At 37.5% G+C, this 26,526-nt stretch overlaps 1 long non-coding RNA gene across 3 annotated transcripts; it reads right to left on the minus strand.

The window, feature by feature from the left end:
• Window positions 1-1,056: 1,056 nt before the first annotated feature.
• Window positions 1,057-26,526, minus strand: LOC127801577 (uncharacterized). 3 transcript variants are annotated; one of them, XR_008023074.1, is made up of 4 exons: window positions 26,423-26,526; window positions 22,355-23,192; window positions 16,787-16,859; window positions 1,057-1,477 (listed from the first exon to the last, which is right to left on the minus strand). It is a non-coding gene; the product is annotated as an uncharacterized LOC127801577 (long non-coding RNA). The 3 variants fall into 3 exon arrangements; XR_008023072.1 differs by lacking the exon at window positions 26,423-26,526 and having other exon boundaries at window positions 1,057-1,292; window positions 1,430-1,477; window positions 22,355-23,613; XR_008023073.1 differs by lacking the exon at window positions 26,423-26,526 and having other exon boundaries at window positions 1,057-1,292; window positions 1,411-1,477; window positions 22,355-23,613.

Raw genomic sequence — 26,526 nt, forward strand, 5'->3', positions numbered from 1 at the left:
TGTCTATAACATAATAGAACGATTTCATTCTTCTTCTTGTTCAATCTATACCAATTTTTACAAAAACACATTAAATATTGAGAAGATAATTGTTAGTATAACTACTCAAATTTTGTATTGATAAATATAAAGTCTATCATGTAAGCCTCAATTTAGATTGTCAATGACAACTAGGAGAGCTATTCAAGGCCCAATCTAATTAGGATTGCTACATATAAATAGATATCCCCGATTCAATTGTTAATTAGAATATGCCTTGAGATTATTTGTATCTTTGAAATTTGACAAACCAGTTATCGAGAGGTTGTGTTCCAGGTGTTTCACAGTTAGTTACTTAGATTTGTTGGGATTATGAGGGCTTTCTCGGTTTGTCATAAAACTGGATTATTCTAGGGATTTTAGTTATATCCAACCAAAAACTACTTGGTGGATCTTATAGTTTTCCTTTCAACAACTATGTTTGGTGGATCATTCCATTATTGTGAGAACGTTGATGTAGGAAATTGCCCAACCAAGTTAAATTTGTTGTGTTCCTATTTTTCTCTTGATTTCCATGTTTGATGTGCCCAATCCAGAATACTAGCAGATTTTGTCACAGCGAAACATTCTTCAAGATACTCTAGGAAAACACAGAGATGAAATACATTATACATTGTACTCTCTAAACCCTTTTTGGATCATGCTTGTAATTGCAAGATGGACTAACATAAATTGTTTAATTGTTAGATAAAGTATGGTTTTGCGCAGGTAATTGCCAGACTTATCAACATAACTTTATCAAATGAGGTATTCAACTTGGTTTCATGGTCGGTAATGGCAACACGTAACAAAATAAAGTTATTTTATGGAGAGATTCAGCAGTTAGGAAACTAAAATACAATAATACTAGCAAACCTAGTCAATCAAGGAAGCTACAACAACTGCAGCTTGTGTCTTGTGAGAAAGTTCACGAAGAAAGCACCCAAACTGCAGACGGCAATGGAAAAGGCCAAGAGGGACAACCACCAAAGCTAGCACACAAAATAAATAGTTAAAAAACAAGATGACATTATCAAATTTGGATTGCATGAAAAAAGAAAAGTTCATAGCTACGCCATAAATGGTTGAGAAACTACATCTTAACTAACATGAAGTAAAAATCATGAAACCAAGACCAATAGACATGGTAGAAACATTCCTTGCAACCTCAGAAATTTACACTACGTGTCCTTAGATAGGTTACTTACCAGTTCCCCACTGCGAGTAACATTGAAAAATGCTATTTCCTGCAACCATCAGCAACTATGAAAAACCTTCACATAGAAATTGTTTCAATGCTATTAAGTTTGAAAGTATGTGGAAATGACAAGAAAAATGAATCTCCACCAACAAAATGGGATTCACTGTGTTAGGATAGATTATTCAACTTACAGGGAAGACTTGAACTAACTTGGTGGATGACACGATTGAACAAGTGCTTCTCAACTGAACAACAATCCTTTCACAAGCAAAAGAAAACAACCATGCCTGAAGTGCTATGGAAACTAAGCTATAACGGAACAAGAGATTTCCAACTTCTTGGGATGAGATAATTATAAAGTATACATGGCTTGAAATGAAGTGGTTACTTAATAGAAATCCAATCTTTTAATACTCAAAAGTAAGAATAATCCATAACCAAAATTTTCAATCTTAGAAGCTTTGGACTTCCCAAGAAGATGTCCATAGCACCACATTTTAATCTTAATGATTGGGTTTTTGCTGTTAAGATAAAAAAAAAGGAATGCAGCATATCACACAAACTAAAGCCAATGAGTTTTGAGATAGTCTCACCCAACTATGACAACAAACAATAGGCCAATTATGTTGCTCTTGATAGCATCTAATGTTTTAGCCGTTTACTATGTTGTTTTGACATCCATTGGCACAACAACAAAGATTTTGCCACATCATTTACGCTGCACCATGAATGTTAAAAAGTAGAAAGCTATCGTGGCCCAATTTGTTAAAAATGGAAAAGGACTATTTTAGCATCATGATTGAAATAGGCAAGATAGATAAAAAAAGGGATAGAAAAAATAAACCAACAGATTCATATCAATAGAGAATTAAAAATGCATTAAGTATTAGAGAGAGAAATAGGGCGCGGGGGGTCGGGGGGTGTTCTGGGGAAGGAGGGGCAAATTTGGAGTTTTTAGAAATTTTAGTTGTGAGGGTAATTGTTAGGATAACTCTTCAAATTCTGTTATGATAAATATAAAGTCTAATATAGGCCCTAATTTTGATTGTCAATGGGGAATAGGAGAGCTACTCAAGGCCTGGACTAACTAGGATTGTAGCCTATAAATAGATATCCCTGGTTCAATTATTAATTTAGACCCCACCCCTCAAGATTATTTGTGTTTTCAAAACTTGATGAACCAGTTATCAAGAGGTTATGTTTTCACAAATAGTTACTAGATTTCTTAGGATTATGAGGGATTTTTTGGTTTGTCATAAAAGATGGCTATTCTATGATTTTTAGTTATCTCATACCAAAAACTATGTTTAGCGGATTATCGCATTATTGCGGGATTGTGGATGTAGGCAATTGCCCAACCATATTAAATTTGTTGTGTTCCTATTTTTGTCTAGATTTTTGTGTTTGATTGTTCTCCATCCAAATTCCTAACAAATTTCGTCACAGTGCACATTCTTCAAAATACTCTAGGAAAACATAGAGATAAAATACCTAATATCTTGTACTCTGTGAACGCTTTTTGAATCATGCTTGTAATTGCAAGATGGAATAACATAAAGTTGTTTAATTGTTAGATATAATATGGTTTTGCGACAAGTAACTACTAGACTAATGCAGCTATCCTAATATTGTTTGTATCGTGTAGTGTTTTATTTGTTTGTTTAAATTTAATGTATTTAGCAGATGTAGTTTATTTCTTTTTCCTTTTTGTACATATTTCCTAAACTAGTTTAGTAAACTATCTAATTAGGAAACTGTTGGGATTCCAAACAAATGTTTTGAATTTCTATTCAATTCCTCAATTCCAATTGGAGTTTCTACACAGCTTGCTAAAAAGAAAGAACAATAGGGCATTCGAGAGGCCCCAACTCTCCAACAATGTAACACCCGAGATTTTGTTTATTTCCTTTCTCGGTTCAAATATGTAATACCCAAAAATTTTATATTATGTAAAGGTTGCATGTTGTAATAAAATGTTTCAAATGAAAGTTTAGAATTAAAGTATAAACATGAATGGTTTTAGGGCATTAAACCGAACCCGAGTGCAAATATCACAACTTGAAAAAGGGATAGCTTGTTTCCAACAAAAGGAATGAATGCAATAATGAATCCTTATCCTATAAGCTATGTGTTGGAGAGATAGGATTGGTTGAGAATTTTTCTAAAGTCTTAAAGTGTTATAATTGTAATGATTGATTTCTACCCTAAAAGTCTAAACTTGGAGGACTAGGATTGGCTAGGATTTGCTTGCAAAGAAAGAAGATGATAAGGGCTTATCTTGAAGGTGTATTTGGAGGCCTAGGATTGGAAGAAGTGGAGGCTTACTTGAGAAGATTGAAAAATTTCAAAGTTGTGATGATTACTAGGGTGAAAAATGAGTAACTTGGAGGCCAAGTGAAATCTTGAGGATTTGGGAATTTAAAGGCTATATAAAGGGCAGGAGGTAAGGCCACGTGAAGCTAAGGAGAAAGGAAACAAGCAAGTGCAAGAAAAATCAAAGAAAAAGCAAAGAAGAAAGGATAGGGAGACCTGATCGGAAAACCATGAAAACAGAAAGGAAAACGAAAAGGTAAGCTAATTTTATTTCCATAGAGTCGTAGAACACGAAAATAGGAGTCCGTAGGTTCAAACGGAGAGCGAATCGGATAAAAAATGAGCAAGTTATAGCATTTTTAATTTTGGATTGCAAAATCCGTAACAAAGAAGGAGGAGGCGCGTGGCCACTCTTCCGGGGGCGCGTGAGCTCGCGTCTAGCCTCTGTTTGGCCTGAAATTTTTACTGTTATTCTCCTATTTTAATTACCTACAACCCTATATAAAAATAATTTAAGTTTGTCTTATAAAAACCCATATTTTCTACAGAGAAACAAAACCCATTTAAGGTGTGAAGGCCTTAAACCTTAAAAAAATCTGTCCAACCAAGTTGAGGTAAGTACACTATGAACTATTTATGATGTTTAAGCTTGCCCATGAATTATGTTATGTGGTCCCTTATGATATGTTATGTTCACGCAAGTTTCAGGACCGGAGCTTGGTAGCGCTACGCACAAGGGTTCTTACCCCTGCAAGTTGGTGGAACCTCTTGTGTCTCCATATGACATGCTATGTTATGTCATGACTTGTTTAAATACATATGATGGTTCTCTTGTACTTACTAAGACTCGCATGAATCTCATCCCATATTTTTCTCCCCCAGGTGATTATGAATGAGGAGATCGGAACGTGGACGTGGAGTGTGGTGGCTATTTAAAGATAATTTTTAATAGTCGAAATGATGTTTCTCTCTTCTTGTATTAGAAATATTTTCAATATTACACTCTTATGATATATGTACACTATTGCTACACTGTATGTCATTAAAGCTTATATAAGTTTATGAAAAGAGCCAAGTCTCATTTTAAGTCCGGATTTCTCAGTATGGATGCTATTATATTTGCTAAGTCTTTCTTTCTTCTACTGAAGCCATGTTTTCAATATCAAACCTTATATTTACACGAAACATGCTCTGAATCTTATTATGTTTGAAACTTTACTAAGTTTATAAAAGTTTTGTTCCTCAAGTTTTCATCTGCGCTAAACCTTGAAGTCCATAAGAATATTAATATTATCATTATTATTATTAAGTATGTTTTAAGTCACGGGTGTCACAAACAACCTTCTACAAAATTCCACACCTCTTTCTCACTTTCTTTCTCTTATTTATTCCCCATCCTACTCAGTATAACTGCCTCTGGTAACACAAGCTGGTTTGTTACAAACAAACTAGCTATTTCCCCTACTACCCTCCACCCACTTTACCTCCTTGCCCCTGTCCCTTGGGATGCCTTTGATAGGTCCAAAGGACCGGGGGCCTATCATTATCCCCCCCTCACTTTCACCTTGTCCTCAAGGTGGAAATCTGGAAATTGTTGCTGAAGGAGGTTAATCGGTTCCCATGTTGCTTCTAAAGGGGGCAGCCCCTTCCATTGTATTAAAACCTCCTTGCCTTGTAGATTACTTCTCGTTCTCGATCGAACCCCCAAAATTTCCTCGGGCTCCACCAATAGCTCCAAATCTGCACTCAGCTAGCTGGGAACTTGCACACTAGCCCTCAACGCCCCTCTTGCCTCACGTAATTGGGACACGTGGAAGATGGGGTGGTTATTGCAATGGGAGGGCAGTGTTAATTTGTAAGCAACCGGTCCTACCTCCTTTTCAACTTCAAAAGGACCATAAAATCTAGGAGCTAATTTCTCGTTGGAGCGACTCGCTAACGATTTCCGACGATATGACTGCAATTTCAAATAAACAAAGTCCCTCACTTTGAAGTTTACCTCTCTTCTCTTCCTGTCAGCACCTCTCTTCATTACTGATTGAGCCCTCGGCAATTGAGTCTTCAAGTCATCCAAAATCTTGTCCCGTTCAACTAGTTGTTGTTCCACCATTGACATGGGTGTGGTACCTCTTTCAAACCTCACCAAGGCTGGAGGTTCTCTGTCATACACCACCTGAAAAGGGGTCTTCCTTGCAGCTGTATGGTAGGATGTGTTGTACCATAGTTTAGGCCAAGGCAGCCACATGGACCATGATTTCGGTTGAGAGGAAGCAAAACAACACAAGCAGGTTTCCAAGGTCCGATTCAGTACCTTTGTTTGCCCATCAGTTTGTGGCTAATAGGCGGTGCTTCGATTTAGTTTAGTACCTTGGAGGTGGAACAATTCCTCCCAAAATCGGCTCATGAAAATTTTATCCCTATCCGATACAATGGACCTTGGGAGGCCACATACCTTACTATTTCCTTAACAAAATTTCCAACCACTTCCCCTGCAGTAAACGGATGTTTCAGCCCAATAAAGTGCCCATATTTACTTAGTCGGTCTACTACAACCAATATTGAATCCATTTTGCCCAACCTTGGTAACCTTTCAATAAAATCCATAGCAATATCCTCTCAAACTTGATTAGGGATGGGAAGAGGCTGCAATAATCCCCCAGGTGTTAAAGCTGAATATTTGTTCTGTTGGCAAACAACACTTCTCCTCACATAGTCGTGAATGTCCTTCTTCATCCCTTGCCAATAAACACTAGCCGCCACTCGCTTGTAAGTCTTCAAGAACCCTGAATGACCCCCGAGACTGCCATCATGTCCCTCATGTAGAATCAATGGAATGAGAGATAACCCTTTTGATATGTACAACCTCCCTTTGTAGAGTAGTTAGCTGCCTACCCATTGAAAATTGGGTTCGGCAGAAGGATCAGTGTGTAGATCCTTGATAATTTGCTGCACCCTGTCATCTGTTCCTACTTCGCAGGCTAATTGATCTAGTTGGATTACTTTTGGTACTATCAAAGCCATGAAGGCTGTTGTATGGTTGATGCGTGATAACCCATCAGTGGCCTTATTCTCCAATCTTGGCCTATAATGAATCTCAAATTGAAATCCCATTAGTTTCACCATCCATCTCTGATACTCGGGGCTTACCAACCACTATTCCATCAAGTATTTGAGGCTCTTTTGGTCAGTCCAAACCTTAAATTTCCTCCCTAAAAGATAATGTCTCCATTTTTACATCGCAAAGACTATGGCCATCAATTCCCGCTCATAAACTAATTTCATTCTTCCTAACTGATTGAAAGCTTGATTGAAATGGCAATGGGTCGGTGATTCTGCATTAAAACAGCACCCATGCCCTCCCCCGAAGCATCCGCCTCTACCATAAAAGGTTTATCAAAATCCGGCAAAGCGAGAACGAGTAGGGAAATCATCTTCACCTTAAGCTATTGGAAAGCTTACTCGGCTACCACATCCCAATAGAAATTATTCTTCCTCAACCGTTTAGTTAAGGGTCTTACCATCTTACCATAGTCTTTCATGAAGTGCCAATAATATCCCGTGAGCCCCAAGAAACGTCTCAATTCCTTCATTGTTGTAGGAGTAGGCCAATTTACCATCGCTTGCACCTTAGCGTGATCAGCTGACACACCTTGTTGAGAAATGATGTGGCCCAAGTATTCAACCTCCAGCTGCCCAAACAAGCACTTTTTCCTGTTAGCAAGTAGCTGATTTTCTGCCAACACTTTTAAAACACAACATAAGTGCTTTGTGTGTTGCTCTAAACTCTTACTATACACTAATATATCATAAAAAAAAACCAATACAAATTGCCTTAAATACTCCCTAAAGATATCATTCATTAGTGATTGAAAGGTTGCGAGTGCATTTGTCAACCCGAACGGCATAACTAGGAACTCGTAGTGGCCTTCATGTGTCCGGAAAGCTATTTTGGGAACATCTTCAGCCCTGACCCTTATCTAATGGTAGCCAAATTTTATCTGATGGAGAAAACCACAGCCCAGTGCAACTCGTCCAGCAGCTCCTCAATCACAGGTATAGGGAATTTTTCGGGGATGGTTACCTTGTTCAAAGCCCTGTAGTCGACACAAAATCGCCACTCTCCATCTTTCTTCATAACCAACAACACCGGGCTAGAAAATGGACTGCAACTTGGCTGCACAATCCTAGCTCCCAGCATCTCGCTCACCAGCTTTTCAATCTCAGTTTTTTGCATGTAAGGGTAATGGTAAGGTCTCACATGTATGGGTGTTGTTCCTGGTATCAAGTTAATAGCATGGTCTCTTTTTTTGCATGGTGGCAGCCCCTCGAGATTAGAAAAGACCCCTTCAAACTCGTCCAACACTCCTTGCAACATCTTAGGGATTGCCCACTGTTTTTCTTCAAATTTTGTTCTAATGGCTCCCAACTCCAACAACATCCCCTCCCCACTTCCCTTAAGAGCTTTCAGCATGGCCTTCAAAGACACAATGGTTTTACTTAAGCTTGGGTCTCCTTGCAGTGTTACTACCATACCCCCTACTCGAAACTTCATTGTTAAAGTTTTCCATTCCATATTCATTTTCCCAACTGCGACTAACCACTTCATTCCTAAGATAACATTTGAGCTACCCAGCTCTAAAGGCAAAAAATCCTCCACAATTTGTAGGTTTTGTAGGTGCAATTTCACCCCCTTGAAAATACCAGCCCCTTGCACTGCCATTCCTGTCCCCATAATCACCCCATACCCAGCCGTTTCTATTCTTGGCAACCCCAACCGCTGCACCAACTCGGCTACTATAAAATTATATGTCGTCCCTCCATCAATAAGTACTACCATTGGCTGCCCTTCAATATCCCCTTGTAGCTTCATGGTTTGTGGCGTTGTTAATCCAACAACTGAATTCATTGAGAGTTCAATGACCTCGCTGCCTTGCTCCACTTCTTCTTCCCTCTCTTCCCCTGTTTCAGCCTCAACTCCTTTCTCTTCCATCTCTTCATCATAAATCATCATAACTTGTAGCTCCCAGTTCTTACACCGGTGGCCAATAGAATATTTCTCATCACAATGGAAACATAGACCCTTTTCCTTTTTAGATTTCCACTCGACGTCATTGAGTCGTTTAAAAGGGACAGTGCTGCCACTGGCAGCTTGTTGCTCACCTGGCTAACAACTCTCGAATGAGGAGTTGGGCTTTTTGATTGTATGAGAGGGGGTCGAAAAATGTTGGTTGTAGAGTGGGTCGAGAAACTACTCCTCGCTGGCCCGAACGTCCTACTACAGCTGAGCATGGCTGCATTCTTATCCTCGATACATTGAGCCATCGACATGATCCGATCCAACCCCCTCAGTTGCAGTACCCTGATCTCAGCCCGTATTTCCGGCTTAAGGACATTAATGAAATGGCCTTCCAAGAATGACTTAGAGACTTCCGTCACTGGCACGGCCAAAGTCTCGAACATCAACCTGTAATCCTTGACAATCCCTTCCTTTCGGAGAGCCAAGAACCTCTCCTCTAGTGACCCTCTTGGGTTGGGAGGAATTGGTTGAGAATACCTTGCTTGAGCCCTTCCCAGCTGCGGATTCCCCTGCGCCTAGACTCCCACTTGAACCAAGGAGGGCCTCTGCCTCGAAGTAAAATGCGGCGGACTCGATCTTCTCATCATCATACAGTTGGTTGATCATGAAATACCTCTCCGCCCGGAATATCCAGTCATCCGGATTCTCTCCCTCGAAGGTCGGCATCTCCAGCTGCCGACCTCTCCCATCTTGCCGCCATCCGGCGCTCGTGCCCCCCTCCATTCTTCAGTTCATGCCGACTCCAAGGGTCACGTCAAAATCTTGGGTAAACTCCGTTGGCCATTCGCCCCCATGGTGTTAGTGTAGGTGCTCTAGACCCAATCAGATTGGGCATGTTGTACACTGATAATTGTAATCATGTTTATTATTTGAATAAGGAGTTGTTCAAATTCACAAGATGTCATTCTATTAGTTTCTTGTTATTATTGTAATAACCGAATGAAACTAGATAGAAGTCCATATGATGTATATTGTGATTAATCTATAAAGATGTGAGATGATGCATCACAGTTTCTAGACATAATTAAACGTCCCAAGTCGTAGCAATGTCAAGAATGGACATTGACAATTACAGTAAGACTTGTATGTGCTATGTTTTTTCTATGTGATAACAATGGGGGTCTCACATTCATAGGCATGGGGATGCCTAGATAAGTACATAGGTGACTAATGTTGGAGAACGTGTCACTGGATTTGACTCGCCATGAGAATCCATTTTGGTTATATGTTGATGGTATTCTCATACGAGATGGGTGTAACTAACCTTGGACCTGAGGTTATCACGGTCATCTCATAAGAAGACCGGTATGCTTTGACATCGTTTCGATGGGCCTAGACAAAGGCTGCACGTGGGCGATCGTTGGGTATATCGTGAGGCTTATGGAGATTGGTGTATAACTAAGATGAGACTCGTCTATCCCTTGATAGAGGATGATGTATCTAAGGTGCCTTCGGTGGATATTCACTTTAAATCCATGGCCATGGTGAAAGAGATCAATAAAGAGTTATTGATTTACTTTCTATTAAGTGAAGATATCCGGAAGACCGAAGAAAAATCATGTGATCATTATCAAGCAACACATCGCCATACTTGAGATCACATAAGATACATTGACGAGAGGATCGAATTACACGGTAACCATGCTCGTGAAAGGTTATCTGCAGATTATGAATCCTTCTGAATAATTGGGTAGGCATGATGCCTTACTAGAGGCCAATCTTGTCTTATGTGTTCGTACCGACACATTGCCAACATATTCAGAAGCGTAATGATTCATACGCAATAGGCACGGTCCCTGGCTTAAACTAGGAGAGTGGACGTATGGTTAAGTGGGACACTTCGGCAAGAAGTTGTGTCGTCGTAGGTTCTCATGGAAAAAGAACAAATAGACGTAATGACGTCGATATGACGAGGAGTCATCATAATGGAAAGAGTTTCCTAAAATGGCAATTAATTAAATTAGGAAGGAGTTTCTAATTTAATAATTTTCTATTTGTTGGAGTGGCAAATAGGAAATAAAATATATTTGGGCTTAAGTTAATATTTGGACTAAATTAGATTTGGGCTAAATATTAAATATTATATTTGGACTTGAATTAGATTTGGGCCAAAATATTTTATTTAAACTTATAAAAGGATTTGGGCCATTTAATTATATTTCTAGTTGGACTAGAATAAGCCCACTTAATATTCTAATTAAATTAGAATTAATGGGCTAGCCCAATCTATTAGGGTTTTAGAAACCCTAGGATATTTCACTATAAATATCCCTTTATGGGTTGCCCAAAATTACAGGGGTTTTTGGTGTCATTTTTCAAGAGTTGAAAAAAACGTATTATCGCTCACTCTTTCCCGTTTCTTTTGGCATCAATAGGAAACGAGGGCGTTCTTCTTCCATTCATACACAAGCCGCGCAAAGGAAAAGGAGCTAGCACTCCTATTCTGCTCTCCTTGCCAACGAATGCGTACCGTGTATCACGAGTTAGAGGCCGAATGTTTGGACGGCTCGAATCCGCAAATGACTCGATAATCTAAAGGTTAGATTTATTTATTTATTTGTGAATGATTTGATTTCGACGTTGATCCAATCGCTGGGATCGGGGTAAGGTTCAAAATTTTTGAACTACGCTGCTTGCCCCGTAGCGATCATGCTTTACTTTCACATGGGTCTTCGCCTTCCTCTCCTGCTCCTGTTCGTCTGATCTTGTTCACAGGATGGCGAACTGTTCGAGCATCTCCGCTATGTTCCGGTCTATGGCTTGAATTTCTCCCCTCATGGTATCGACCTTCTCCTCCAGGTCCCCCACTCTCTCGCTCAAGTTTACCATGGTGATCGACAATTGCTCTAATACCAAAATGTTTGGATTCCAAACAAATGCTCTGAATTTCTATTCAATTCCTCAATTCCAATTGGAGTTCTACACAACTTGCTAAAAAGAAAGAACAATAGGGCATTCGAGAGGCCCCAACTCTCCAACAACCTTCTACAAAATTCCACACCTCTTTCTCACTCTCTTTCTCTTATTTATACCCCATCCTACTCAACATAACTGCCTCTGGCAGCACATGCTGGTTTGTTACAAACAAACTAGCTATTTCCCCTACTACCCTCCACCCACTTTACCTTCTTGCCCCTACCCCTTGGGACGCATTTGGTAGGTGCAAAGGACCGGGGGCCTATCAAAAACTTCCTAATTAGACAGACTTATGTGTCTGGAATCTATTAGAATGAATAAGATTGGTTTTTTACCTTCTTCTTAACATGGTATCAAAGCCCTAGGTAGTGTTTGAAAATGCGGCCTAAGAGGTCGACTAGGCGCTAGGCGGTCCCTAGCCGTCGCAATTAAGGGCAACTCAGCACCCCTAGGTGTCGAGCTTGATAGATCGCTGGTGGCGGTGCCTAGCCACTTGGGTCCGGCGCAGCTGGTTCCCCTTCGCCTTTCCCTTTCTCTCTCTGGTTGTTCATCACCTGGGTCGTTTCTCTCTCTCTCGCCGCCATCGCCGATCTCGTCCCTTAGTCGTTCTCTCTTGTCATTGATCTCGTCTTCCTCTACTATGTATGGATTGCTCCTTGCTACAGCAAGAAGCATACGTAACCGACTCTATAACAGATGCTTGTTGTTGCCGCTCCTTGCTGTAACAACTACTTGTTGCAGTTGTTGCAGCAAGCAAGAACCTTTGTCCTAGGCGCCCTAGGCGCTAGTTGGCCTCCTAGCGCCTAGCACATTTTAGAACACTACTAGGTTCTGTCCTCGAAGTAAGGTGTTCCTCAGTTGTTTGTGAACGAAACCTTCTTGAACCAATCTTCTTTCATAATCCTAGAATTATATCAGACTCCATGGAATCCAGCAACACAACTAAAGTCCCATTTACGAGCAGTTCTAGCCATTGTGCGATCATCAATGGAGAATTACAAAACATCCAAGTAGCCTATCAGCTGAATGGAAAAAACTATCTCAAATAGTCCTAACTGATTAAAACGTTCCTAAAAGGAAAGAGAAAGTTGACTCACTAGCTTGGAACCAGGCTGAAGGAGAGTGATCCCACGTATGTGCAAGGCGTTAGTCGAGCGCCTAGGCAAGGGCTTAGGAAAACTGTGTTTTTAAGAACTGAGGCGGACTTAGACAATGCTCCTGTACTCCTAGTCCCATTCGACATCATCAGTTTATATATATACACTTGTAATCGAATAAAGCCTACAACAAATACCTATATAGATATATATATATATACACCTACAAACAGAACGACGACAATGGGTTGGGTTCGGAGAAGAGAATGATGATGCGTTGGGTTAGAGACTCTACACGGTACAAGAAAATGACAACAAAGGTGGGTTGGGTTGGGTTCGGAGAAGAGAACGATGGCAGGAACGATTCGGACAAGAAAACAACAATGGGTTGCAAACTTACTTACAGTGGTGATGGGGGAAAGAGACGATGGCTGTAGGCTGTAGCAGCAGTAGCGAAGAGGGAAGAGTGAGGAGAATTAGGGATTTCTTTGAGGAGAAGGTTGAGGTATCACACGAAGTAGGGAAGGGGGGATTTCTTTGTGGATTAGCATCATTTTCTGCTTTGGCCAAAAGGACGTCCTCAAAAAAATTAGGTGACCCAGGCAGCTAGGCACCACTTGGGCCTGATTAATTGGGCCTGATGCCTAGCATGCCGACTTGCACGTATTTGCGGAGGCAAAGGGTCACCTAACGCCTCGGCCACGTTTTAGAACACTGCTCACTAGTCATGTCCTAGCTCTGGAACGCCATGATTCTAGCAATCACTGACACGGTGATGTTCCTTACAACAGCTAGGCACATTTAGGGAGCAGTGAAGATCACATATTCAAACGTAAATGATGCTACACAAATCTATGAGATTGGAACCAAGGTAGCAGCTACTAAGCAAGGAACTAGGTCAATAACTGAGTATGCCAATTTGTTGCAGAGCTTGTGGCAAGAATTGGATCACTAGCAGTGTATCCAAATGAAGTGCAGTGAAGATGCTATCATTCAAAAAAGGTTTGTGGAAAATGAGAGAACCTATTATTTTTTAGCTGGACTAAACGTGGAGTATGATGCAGTTAGGGTCCATATTCTTCGCAAGACAAATTTGCCTTCCTTAAATGAGGCAATATCCATAGAGCGTGCGATAGAAGGCAAAAGAGGGGTGATATTGGAGAATAATCATATGCAGAATTCAACCCTTTTAACCCTAAAAGGCTTTGGTCATAAGAGATTAACTAGAGAAGATAGGAAGGTTGTGGATCCAAGTAAAACCACAAACAATGATAATTTGTGGTGTACATATTGCAAGAAACCTAGGCATACCATTGGAAAGTGCTGGAAGCTTCATGGGAAGCCAATCAAATGAGGACAACCAAAGGGATAGGCCTATGTGACTAATAGCCAGCAGGTTATAGAAGGGGAACCTCCAGAACAGGCTAAATTAATGGAGCTCAACTAGGAGGAAATAGAGAAGCTGAGGAACCTACTAGGAAACTCTTGAAAAGGGGCTAGAGGTAGGTACTTCTAACCCATCCTTCATAGGTATTACTTCCACTTCTCTTAACTTACATGCTTTAGATTTAACCTTTAAAAATACTTGGATTCTTGACTTCAAAGCCACAGACCATATATCCCCTTCCTCACACATATTTTTGTCCTACAAACCATGTCCTAGCACAAAAAAAATAGTATTAGTCGATGGTTCCTTAACAATTGTAGTTCGAATTAGGGATATACTTATAAACAACCACCTAACCTTGAAGGATGTCCTTCATGTCCCTAAGCTTTACACCAATCTTATTTCCATTAAAAAAATTAACCCATGATGCTAATTGTCGTGTCATCTTATATCCTTTCTTTTATGAATTTCAAGAAAAGGACTCGAGGAAGATGATTGAGCATGCTAGGGTAAATGAGGGACTTTATCATCTTGAAGACCTTAGTGGACAAATTGCTAAGAGACAGATTTCCCCTGTATCATTTTTAGTTAAATCCAATAAGGATGTACTTTGGTTTCATCACTTTCACCTAGGACGTCCATCTTTTAAAGTTCTTCAATTTATGTTTCCTTCTTTGTTCAAGGGATTAGATACTAGGGATTTCTAATGTGATGTTTGTCAATTAGCTAAACATAGAAAGGTTTCATCCCTTCTCAATAGTAAGAGAAGTTTTCTTCCCTTTACTCTAATTCATAGTGACATATGGAGTCCTCCTCTCATTCCTAATCTCTCAAGTGCTCAGTGGTTTGTGTTGTTTGTAGATGACTTCACACAAGTGGTACAGTTATATCTATTAAAAGTCAAATCAGAAGTATGCACCATTTTTCCAAACTTCTACACTATGATTAAAAATCAATTTGGAGCTGAAATAAAAAGGGTTCGAACATATAATGCCAAAGATTTTTCAACCAAACCTTATCCAATTTTTTCAAAAGAAGGATATAATCCATAAGTCTTCTTATGTTTATACTCCTTAGCAAAATGAGGTGGCTAAGTGGAAAAATGGCCATTTGTTTATTGTTACAAGGGCCTTGTTGTTCCACAATAACGTTCCTAAACATTATTGGGGAGAATTTGTCTTGACAGCAACCTATCTCATAAATAGTTTACCCTCTAGAAGGAAGAACTGAACTCACAATTGGAAGCCATTAATGCTAGTTAATTGGCTTTGATACCATGAAGTGAGAGCTTCACAGTCGAAAAGAATAACAATCAGAGATAGAAAAATACCTCAAAAATATTAATCTTTTGTGCTTGCTGAGCTGGAAGTGAGCCAAGAACGAATAGAGTTTCTTTCATGACCTTCGCACCCATAAGTAGACAAACAGTTTTTACTTTCAAAAAAGTCAAAGATAAACAGAGGTCATAGAAAATAACAAAAAGAAATATGTAGTCTCTAGATGAAACTACTGGTATGCAAACTACCTAAGCCCACCGCCACGTAATGCCTATCATTTTAAGTTGTGTATTGTGTCCCCTACCCAAATTTACCGTGATCTAGGTGACCATACTCTAAACTTATTACAAAAAAACCCTAATTTCAATTTCTATCTTTCCTTGCATGCCCACACATCCATTGTAATATCCTCAATTAGCTACATGCATATTTTGCTCTAATATTCTATGAGATAAAACAAACTTGATCTTATAGTCATCCAATAAAACTTTCTTTTAAGTTTGAAAGGGAATTTTATAATTGCATAACATGGTGGAAGCATTTCTCCACTCATTTCTTAAAAAAATGAGAAATCTAATCTAATTTCTTAAAAAATTAATTTTGGGAAATCAATGATCTCCTCATTTCTTGAAAATTTGATTTTGGGAAATCAATGATCTCTTAATGATCTCCTCATTTCTTAAAATTTTTTTTTTGAGAAATCTAATATAATTTTTTCTTGAAATAATTTGATCCAAGTCTCATCATAACATCATCCATAATCCTATTTTTACTACAATTACATCCATATATTTTATTTTCAACCCACTCAATTTGAAGCCTTCTTATGTGTGCCTCCATAAGTCCATCTTAGTGTTCGTGCCTACTTTTATATCATTAACTAACACAATATCTTTTGCGAATAGTGACCAACACACCTCTTCTTAGGCATGCCTAATCAGTTCATCAATCACTAGAGCAAAATGTAAGGCTTAATGCAATTCCTTTGATGTAATCCAATTGCAATTGAAAAGTCATAGTATCTTCTTCGTGAATCCTAACACACGTTTATGCTCTACGGTACACGTTTTTGATAATCTAAATATAAGCAACCCAGACTCCCTTTCAAAAACCCTCTAAAGGAAACACCATACTTAGTAACATAAATACTTTTGCTTATCTCTATGCCACTACATCAAATGCCCAAGCAAATAAATAGCTATTGTTGTTTACCTACTAAGCATGAAACTAAATTAGTTTTTATACTAGGATTCTTTTCTTTAGCTTTTGCTCAACAATCATTTTCTTTGATCACAACCTAAAACATTAAGTCTTAACCACCACCATTGTAAGCCAGCTATGAGAAATTAGAAGGTTCTTGCTAAGAGAGATTACTAGATTTCTAAAATATGACAATAGAATGTTCATATAAAAAGTGTATAGAGTTTGTGGTATCCTTGAATCGAGTACCAAATAAAAAACAAATGATAGAGGAAGGTCAAGAATCCAAAACTGACTTACCTATATGAAAAGAGCCAAAAAGTTGCGCCATTATTCTTGTGATCACATCTTCATCATCAATAGCCAAAGGAACCTATTATTCATTTATAAGGTTCAAATAAAATGCCAATTTCAATACCTTCTATGGAAATCTAAAATTTCAGATGAGCAAAATATGTCGTTATCATTACTACCGTTGCAGAGTGGCTCAGGTTCTCACAATCATTGTTGTTAAAATCATGAGTCAACTCGTACGATTTTACAAGTCAAGATGCATAAAATGAATCAACTCGCTTGTAGGATCGGGTTTTATAGAATCAGACCCGAGTCTACGAGTTTACCGATCTGAGTTTACGAGTTTATTGGATCCGAGTTTACGATTTTACGAGTTTACCAAGTTTAGTCTTGCTCACAATTTTGAGGTTAGAAACAAAATATTTTCATCCTAACCAACATATATATATATACAATTGTTGTCAATCTCCTATTATGGTTCTTCTACAAACCCTAAACGACGTTGTGTCTACGTGCTTGTTTCATTCACTTGTTGTGTCTTTCTGCAAACCCTAATTGTTGTTGATCTTGTTTTGACTGACCTTCTTCTTTCGCTCACCTTAAAAGTTCGAAGAATCAAACCCAACCCAAGTATGTGAGTGAGAGTGACTATGTTTTGCTAAGTCCGATAATCAAATGTCGCGTGTGCGTTGTGCTGAGCTCTATGTTGCGTCCAATTAATGTGTTGAGTGAGTGTGTTGTGCAGCTGTACTTGTGTGTGTACATTCTCATTTGTGATGTTGCTATCTACACATGTAAGTAAGTGCAGATTCAAAGAATTAATCTTAAATATGTTATAATCAGATTGTGGGTGGGTCTAATTTTATATTAAGATTGATGATTAGCAAGAAACAAATATACCTCTTTGGCATTGGTAACGTAATTAGCGTAATGACATAATATAGAAGTTTAACAATATTTGTTGTTTTTATGACTTAGTATTTTTAGTTATTTTTAACAATGTTTGTTGATGATGATGGCAATGTTTGTTGTTTGAAATTTTGATTATGGATGGATGAATGATGAATTTAATATTTAGAAATTTCATATTATTTAGTATTTTTGAAATTGATATATAAAGTAATTTTGAAATAGGTACATCTATTTCATTTATAATAAAGAATATGTCATTATAAATATATATTTACATAAATTAAAGGGTATATTTAATTTTTCGTATAATCTTACGATTTTACAATTCGATTTTACGATCCGATTTTATGAACCCCCTTACAATCCCACTTAAAATCTCAATTTTAACAACCTTGCTCACAATCTTCTCACCCCATATATGTCACTGGCTCCTCAGCATCACTTCTTCGCTTATTTGTTTATATCCACATATAACATTGACCTGAGTAATGTTAGTTATTACAAGTAAAATAATTATAAGAAACAGAGTATTATTAACTAACATATAAACTTTCTCACTTTCTTAATAGACTTAAGCCAGGCATGAATATCAGGATGTCATGTACTAACTTGTAAGAGGGAGTTTATTATAATTAAAGATAGTAGGAGGGTGAAAATAGTATATTTTGTAAGCTGGATGTAATGGGTTGTACCTATTAGTTGTTGCATCAGGCACCGGTACATTCCCATGCACATGTGAAAGAACAAGAATTAATCTTTCATATATCAAAACTAATTAATACAATCTTACTTATAACACACATACTCATAATCCTTGAAGAATTCTAAGACTATTCAACCTCCTAACAATTCTCCTAATGCATAGGAGTTGATTATTCTCTTATAAATTAGGAACCCTACTAGATTACAACAACTCAAAACATTAATGAAATAAATCAACTGATAAATCCAACTACCAACAGTCCCCCTCAAGCTGGAGAATGGATGTCCCACATTCTTAGCTTGCTTGCTAGATCTTCAAATCTTTTTACTGGCAACCCTTTTGTCAATATATCATCAACTTGTTCCTCTGATGGAACATATGGCAGGTGAATGAGTCCAGCTTCCAACTTCTCTTTTATGAAGTGTCTGTCTATCTCAACATGCTTAATCCGGTCATGTTGGACCGAATTATGTGCCATACTGATTGTTGATTGGTTATCACACCACAACTTAACTGTGTCTTGGACTAAAATTCTTAGATCATCAAGAACAATTCCTATCCATAGAATTTCACATAGAGCAAGGGCCATAGCCCTAAATTCTGCCTCTACACTTGATCTTGCCACAACACTTTGCTTTTTGCTTCTCCAAGACTCCGAATTCCCTCCTAGGAATACACAGTAGCCACTTATAGATCTTCTATCAGTCATGGACCCTGCATAATCTGCATCTGAAAAACCTTGAATGTTCAATTTATTTCCTGCTTTAAATAGGATCCCTTTACTTGGAGTAGCCTTGAGATAACACAAGATTTTTCTAACCGCTAACATATGCTCCTCAGTTGGGTTGTGCATGAATTGACTTACCAAGCTGACAGGAAAGGCAATATTTGATCTTGTGTGAGAGAGATATATCAATCTTCCAACTAGTTGTTGATACCTTCCTTTGTCTATAAACTTGCTAGTAGGGTTGTTTCATAGCTTGCAGTTAGGTTCAATAGGAATTTTTGCCCTTTTTCCTCCAATCAATCATGTTTCAGTCAATAAATCAAGCACATATTTCCTTTGAGAGAGAAAAATACCTGCCTTAGAATAAGCTGCTTCAATTCCCAAAAAATACTTGAGCACACCCAGGTCTTTGATTTCAAATTCCTTAGCTAGCCTTTCTTTAAGCTTTGCCTGTTCTCCTTCATCATTACCAGTTACTATCATGTCATCCACATATACCAATAGCACAGTAACCTTTCCTCCTATCGAGTGTTTGATGAATAAGTTATGGTCCCCTCCCTACTTTGACTATAACCGATAGTATGCATGGCTTTAGATAATCGCCCAAACCAAGCTCTAAGGGATTGTTTGAGCCCATATAAGGCCTTATTTAGCCGACATACCTTCCCATTGAGTCTCTCATGAAATCCTAGTGGTAAATCCATAAACACTTCCTCTTCTACATCTCCATGGAGAAACGCATGTTTAACATCTAGTTATTGTAGATTCCACCCAAATGAGACTACCAATGATAGGAGAATACAAACTGTGGTCATCTTTGCCACTGATGTAAATGTCTCTAGGTAGTCAATCCAATATGATTGAGTGTAGCCTTTAGCTACCAGACTTGTCTTATGCCTCTCAAGTGTCCCATCGGCCTTATACTTGACATTAAAAATCCATATACACCCCATTGGATTAAGTCCCTCAGGTCTGTCCACAATATCCCATGTATGGTTCTTTTTTAAAGCCCTCATTTTCTCAACCATAGCAAGCTTCCAATTCTGATTTCAGAGCCTCAATTACTGATTTTGAAATAATAATTGAATCTAGAAATGTTAGGAAGCTTTTATGGTTTTGGGAGAGGCAATGATAGGATACGTAATTAGCCATTGAGTGTTGGGTGGTGGAGCTTCTAACTCCCTTCCTAAGAGCTATGGGAAGGTCGATATCATCAAGGATTTAGTTGATAGAGGCTGGAGGTATTGTCTGCATGTGATCCCGGCTTTGAATGGGAGAGGAGTTTGGAGCTTGTTGGTCTTCTAGGTTTGGTTGTTTTCATTTATATACATAAGGAGACCCCTTATATCTTCCTTGCAATTGCTGGTAGCCTTCTTGCTCATCAAATTTGGCCTGATCATCACCATGGTTAAGGTTGTTTGAGTGCTAGAGAGATAGACTGGTTGTAGGGTCAGGATTAGAGGCATGACTAGGCTGAATGGAGACCAAATGAGGATCAGCATTAAGCTGAAGAGTGGACTAGGAAGATGGTAGAGAAAAGAAGATGTCACTTGGGTCACTATAGAAAGTCTCCCCCTGGTGACCAACTTGGATAGAGCCAAAGAATGGAGTAGTCTCGACAAATGTGACATCCTTAGAGACATAGAGCTTGCGAGTGGGAGGATGATAGAATTTATAACCTTTTTGTGTGGGGGAATACCCAAAAAAGACACACTTCACAACTCTTGGATCAAGCTTATCCCAAGAGGATTTGGAAATATGAATGAAGGAAACACACCTAAATACTCTAAGAGAAAGAGTGGTGTGGAAATTAGAGTCGGGAAAGTGAGTAGTAAGGCAAGAAAGAGAACTTTGTTAGTTTAGAACATTGGTAGACATGCAGTTAATAAGAAATGTGGCCGTAAGGACAGCCTCCCCCTAAAAGATTTTAGGAACAGTATGATGGTGAAGCAATGCTCGAGCTACATTAAGGAGATGACTCATCTTCCTTTCAACTACTCCATTTTGTTGTGGAGTATCCACATAGGAAGATTCATGGACAATCCTTTCTTGTAGGAAAATGTGGTTCATATAAGAGTTAAAATAATCTTGAGCATTGTCAATTCGAAATTTCTTTACAAGAGTTCCAAATTGAGTCATCATCATTTTACAGAAGCTTGGTAAGACTGTTTGGATGGCTACTTTGTCTTTTAGCAAAAAAACCCATGTCATCCGAGTACAATCATCGATAAATGAGTCCAATTCTGCCTACTTAGATATGCTGGAGAGACCTAAGGAACCTATGGTTATTCTGGATAAAAGGGTGATATACAAGCACGGGGCTCCCATCACTCAAGTATTAGTACAATGATCAAGCCTTCAACTAGACAATAATACCTAAGAATACCTTCCAGATTTACTCAACCAATTCCATCATGTGGCAAGCCTTCTCAACATTTCTTGGGGACAAGAAAATTTTGAAGGGGGGGTATTTGTCATGTATTAACTTGTAAGGGGGAGTTTATTGTAATTAAAGATGGTAGGAGGGTGAAAACAATATATTTTGTAAGCTGGCTGTAATGGGTTGTATCTAGTTAGTTGTTGCATCAGCTGCTAGTACATTCTCATGCACATGTAGGCGGTTACTGCACATGGGAGGTTAGGAAATCAGCTATATATAGTGTTGAATTTCCCTTCCACGGATATATGAAGAAATCTAAGAATATTCAGAATCTTTTTATCTCTATTCTCTCTCCCTTAATTCTACATTCTTCTTCTCCCAATTCTCTATCGATATCTCCCTTCCTTTCTCTCTCGATCCTTCTATTGATCGAGATCCATTGTCAAAATCCGAGGAGTTGACACAAGACTTGCATGTTCCTAACCATCACAAGTACCGGAACCCTAGCCCATAGTGTTCAAGGTATATATCTGGAATTCAGAAATCATATTTTGAAAATAGCACATTTTAAGATGTGATATATAGGAAGGTGAATTGCATGGGACTTCGATGAGAAAGAATCTTTTAGTTCCTTATCCACAAATAACCATATATTTATCTCTCACAAAAAATTAGCAAATACAAGTGTCTAATATGGCTATCAAGTTAGAAAAACATCTTGTACCCTAAGCAATATCATATCACGTTGGCATAGGCAGTTGTAAATGATAGTCCTTGTAACATAATATACTTATGAGGATGACATATTTGACTAATAATAATAGTCAATTGTAAAAGTTAGATGGACAATACCTTAAGGGTAAAACCACGCCCATGCACTGCACATCCTTGGAAGCGCAACGAGACCTCTTTATAGAGGTTCATGAGAAAATGATGACACTGGAGTAAAGAAGTTCACTATTGTCACCCAATAAAATAAACGAAAAGAACAATAAATGTTTCCATAGCATCAAAATGCCCACATCTTCCAAATCATTAAACCTCACACCCCAATTTACTTCAACACCTATAGACTTGCTTTCTTGTGGATTACAAGAAGTTGATATTGGTAAAGAAACATGTTTAAATGTTTTTATAAACCAACACAAAAATATTACTAACATGGAAAGATAACAAAGAAGTAGAACCTGACGGATATAACTAGATATAACACAATAGGGAACGTTGGACCATACAAGTCTTTTACTCAAGTAAAAAATGTTTTACAAGCATAGATGTCTCAATTGTTGAACTGTATCTTCATCAATCCACCTAGATATGCAAGTGTTGTAATCACAGTACCATCATTACACGATTAATCATAGTGGTTTGACTGTATAAAACACTAAAACATATATCAATATCGAGTTCGTCACAATTGTCTTAGGCAAGGTGTGGCAAATGATATTTATGCCTCAATTTATTTTCAACAATAAGTAAGCATAAGTTACACAGTACCCTTTCTAACATACCCCTTAAGACAATATTTAACAAATATTTATCTCTCACTGGTTAACGTAATTTTGTCACCCCAACCTCATCAAATATATGCCAAACCAAAACAGCAAGGAATAAGAAGAGAAACACATATCAAACCTCAATCCCACAGCAATAGGATAAAGAAAAAGACAGTAGTAGAATAGAATATTACCTTCAAAAAAAGGAATAGTTAAATCAATGTCTTTGTCAGCTACCAAGAATCTCAAGTTCGAAAGAAACAGAGCACATTTGAACATTTTCATTGAGCCACAAAATCACAATTTCTCGCTAACCAAAATGAAAAATTATGGGGCAACAAGAATCACAATTAATTAAATAAAAGGAAAGCAAAAGGCAAATACTTGTGGATGAATCTGAGTACATAAATAAAAGCATAGCATATTATAGTTTCTGCAAGGTCAAAAAATGCAGCAAGATAACATCTCTCAATAGAATTTAGATAACAAAATCCACGAGGGAATCAAAACAGCATTCTATAAAGAATAAATGTTCTAGAAACTTTAGAATTCTGAAAGAAACATTTAAGAGGAACAATCCAACACCCATACCGTTTCCTCCAGCACTGGCAAAATTTTCGATGACACGGCATAGACTAAACATGCCTATCCCACCAATAATAACACTTGTTGATATAATAACCCCAATATCATTTCCATGTACATCAAACATATGTAATTCAACAGTGTTACTTAAGATTCCTATAAAATCAAACCATATTTAAGTACAAATAGGTAATCTAAACTAACTTAAAGTAATAATAGCCAAAAACACAACAGAAACCATCCTCGTGAAAATTGCAAGGATAGTAGCTCACATGGTCATAATTATCTCTTATCATAGAACTAAGTTGCCATCAGTCATTATGAAACATTGCTATAGACGGATTATACTTGGTTAGATCTTGCTTTGTGAAGGCTAGCAATCAACTAAAACATATATCAATATTGAGTTCCTAACCAATGTCTTATGCAAGGTGTGGTAACTAATATATATGCCTCAATTTATTTTAAACGATAGGTATGCAAAACTTACATGGTACCCATTATAATATACCCCTTAAGACAATATTTAACTGTTATTTATCTCGCATTGGTAAATATAATTTTGTCACCCCAACCTCATCAAATATATGCCAAAAAAAAAAAAACAGCAAGGAATAATAAGAGAACAACATATCAAACCTCTATCCCACATCAATAGGATAAAGAAAAAGACAACAATAAACCAAAATATTACCTCCAAAAAAAGGAATAGTTAAATCAATGTCTTTGGCAGCCGCCAAGATTCTCAAATTCAAAAGGAACAGAGCACATCTGTACATTTTCATTGAGCCACAAAATAACAATTTCACGCTAACCAAAATGACAAACTATGGGGCAGCAATAATCGCAATTAATTAAATAAAAGGAAAGAAAAAAACAAATACTTATGGGTGAATCTGAGTACTTAAATAAAAGCATAGCATATTCTAGTTTTTGCAAGTTCAAAAAACACATGAGAATAACATATCTCAACAGAATTTAGATAACAAAATCCACAAGGGAATCAAAACAACATTCTATAAAGAATAAATGTTCTACAAACTTTAGAATTCTGAAAGAAATACTTAAGAGGCACAATCCAACACCCATACCATTTCCCCCAGCAATGGAAAAATTTTAGGAGACAAGGCACAAACTAAACATGCCTATCCCACCAATAATAACACCTCTTGATATAATAACCCCAATATCATCTCCATGTACTTCAAACATATGGTATTCAACAAAGTTACTTAGGATTCTTATAAAACGAATCAATATTTAAGTACAAATAGATTATCCAAGCTGAGTTAAAGTTATAACAGCCAAAAAAACAACAAAAACTTGGGAAGAAAGGAGACTACATAATCAGTGCCATTAACGTCAAAATTGCAAGGATAGTAGCTCACAAGGTCAAAATTATCTCCTATCATAGAACTAAGTTCCCATCAGTTATTATGAAACATTGCTATAGATGGATCATACTTGCTTAGATCTTACTTTGTGAAGGCTAGCAATCAACTAAAACATATATCAATATTGAGTTTCTCACCAATGTCTTATGCAAGGAGTGGCAACTAATATATGTGCCTCAATTTATTTTAAACGATAAGTATGCAAAACTTACATGGAACCCTTTATAATATACCCCTTGGGGCAATATTTAACTGTTATTTATCTCTCATTGGTTAATGTAATTTTGTAACCCCAACCTCATCAAATATATGCCAAATCAAAATAGAAACGAATAAGAAGAAAATAACATATCAAACCTCTATTCCACAGCAATGGGGTAAAGAAAAAGACAAACGTAAAACAAAATATTTCCTTCAAAAAAAGGAATAGTTAAATCAAAGTCTTTGGTGGCCGCCAAGAATCTCAAACTCGAAAGAAACAGAGCATATCTGTACATTTTAATTGAGCTACAAAAGCACAATTTTCCACTAAACATTATGAAAAATTATAGGGTAGCAAGAAACGCAATTAATTAAATAAAAGGAAGGCAAAAGAAAAATAGTAATGAGTGAATCTGAGTACTTAAATAAAAGCATAGCATATTATAGTTTCTGCAAGTTCAAAAAACACAAGAGGATAACATCTCTCAATCGATTTTAAATAACAAAATCCACGAGCGAATCAAAATAGCATTCTATAAACAAAAAACACCCAAACCGGTTCCTCCAACAATGGCAAAATTATAGGTGACAAGGCACAGACGAAACATGCCTATCCCACCAATAATAACACCTATTCATATAATAACCCCAATATCATCTCCAGGTACTTCAAACATATGCAATTCAACAGTGTTACATAAAATTCCTATAAAACCAAACCATATTAAAGTACAAATAGGTTATCTAAACTGACTTAAAGTAATAACAGCCAAAAACACAACAGAAACCATCCTCGTGAAAATTACAAGGATAGTTGCTCACAGGGTCAAAATTATTTCCTATCATAGAACTAAGTTGCTATCAGTTATTATGAAATATTGCTATAGACGAATTATACTTGCTGAGATCTTGCTTTTTGAAGGCTAGGAATCAACTAAAATATATATCAATATTGAGTTCCACACCAATGTCTTATGCAAGGTGTGGAAAATGATATTTGTGCCTCAATTTATTTTAAATGATAAGTATACAATATTGAGTTACACGGTACCCTTTATAATAAATCCCTTTAGGCAATATTTAACTGTTATTTATTTCGCATCGGTAAATGTAATTTTATCAGCCCAACCTCATCAAATATATGCCAAACCAAAACAGCAAGGAATAAGAACAGAACAACATATCAAACCTCTATCTCACATCAATAGGATAAAGAAAAAGACAACAGTAGAACAAAATATTACCTTCAAAAAAAGGAATAGTTAAATCAATGTCTTTGGTGGCCGCTAAGAATCTCAAGTTCGAAAGAAATAGAGCACATTTGTACATTTTCATTGAGCCACAAAAT

This window comes from Diospyros lotus, chromosome 5, assembly GCF_014633365.1.
Source record: "Diospyros lotus cultivar Yz01 chromosome 5, ASM1463336v1, whole genome shotgun sequence".
NCBI lineage: Eukaryota > Viridiplantae > Streptophyta > Magnoliopsida > Ericales > Ebenaceae > Diospyros > Diospyros lotus.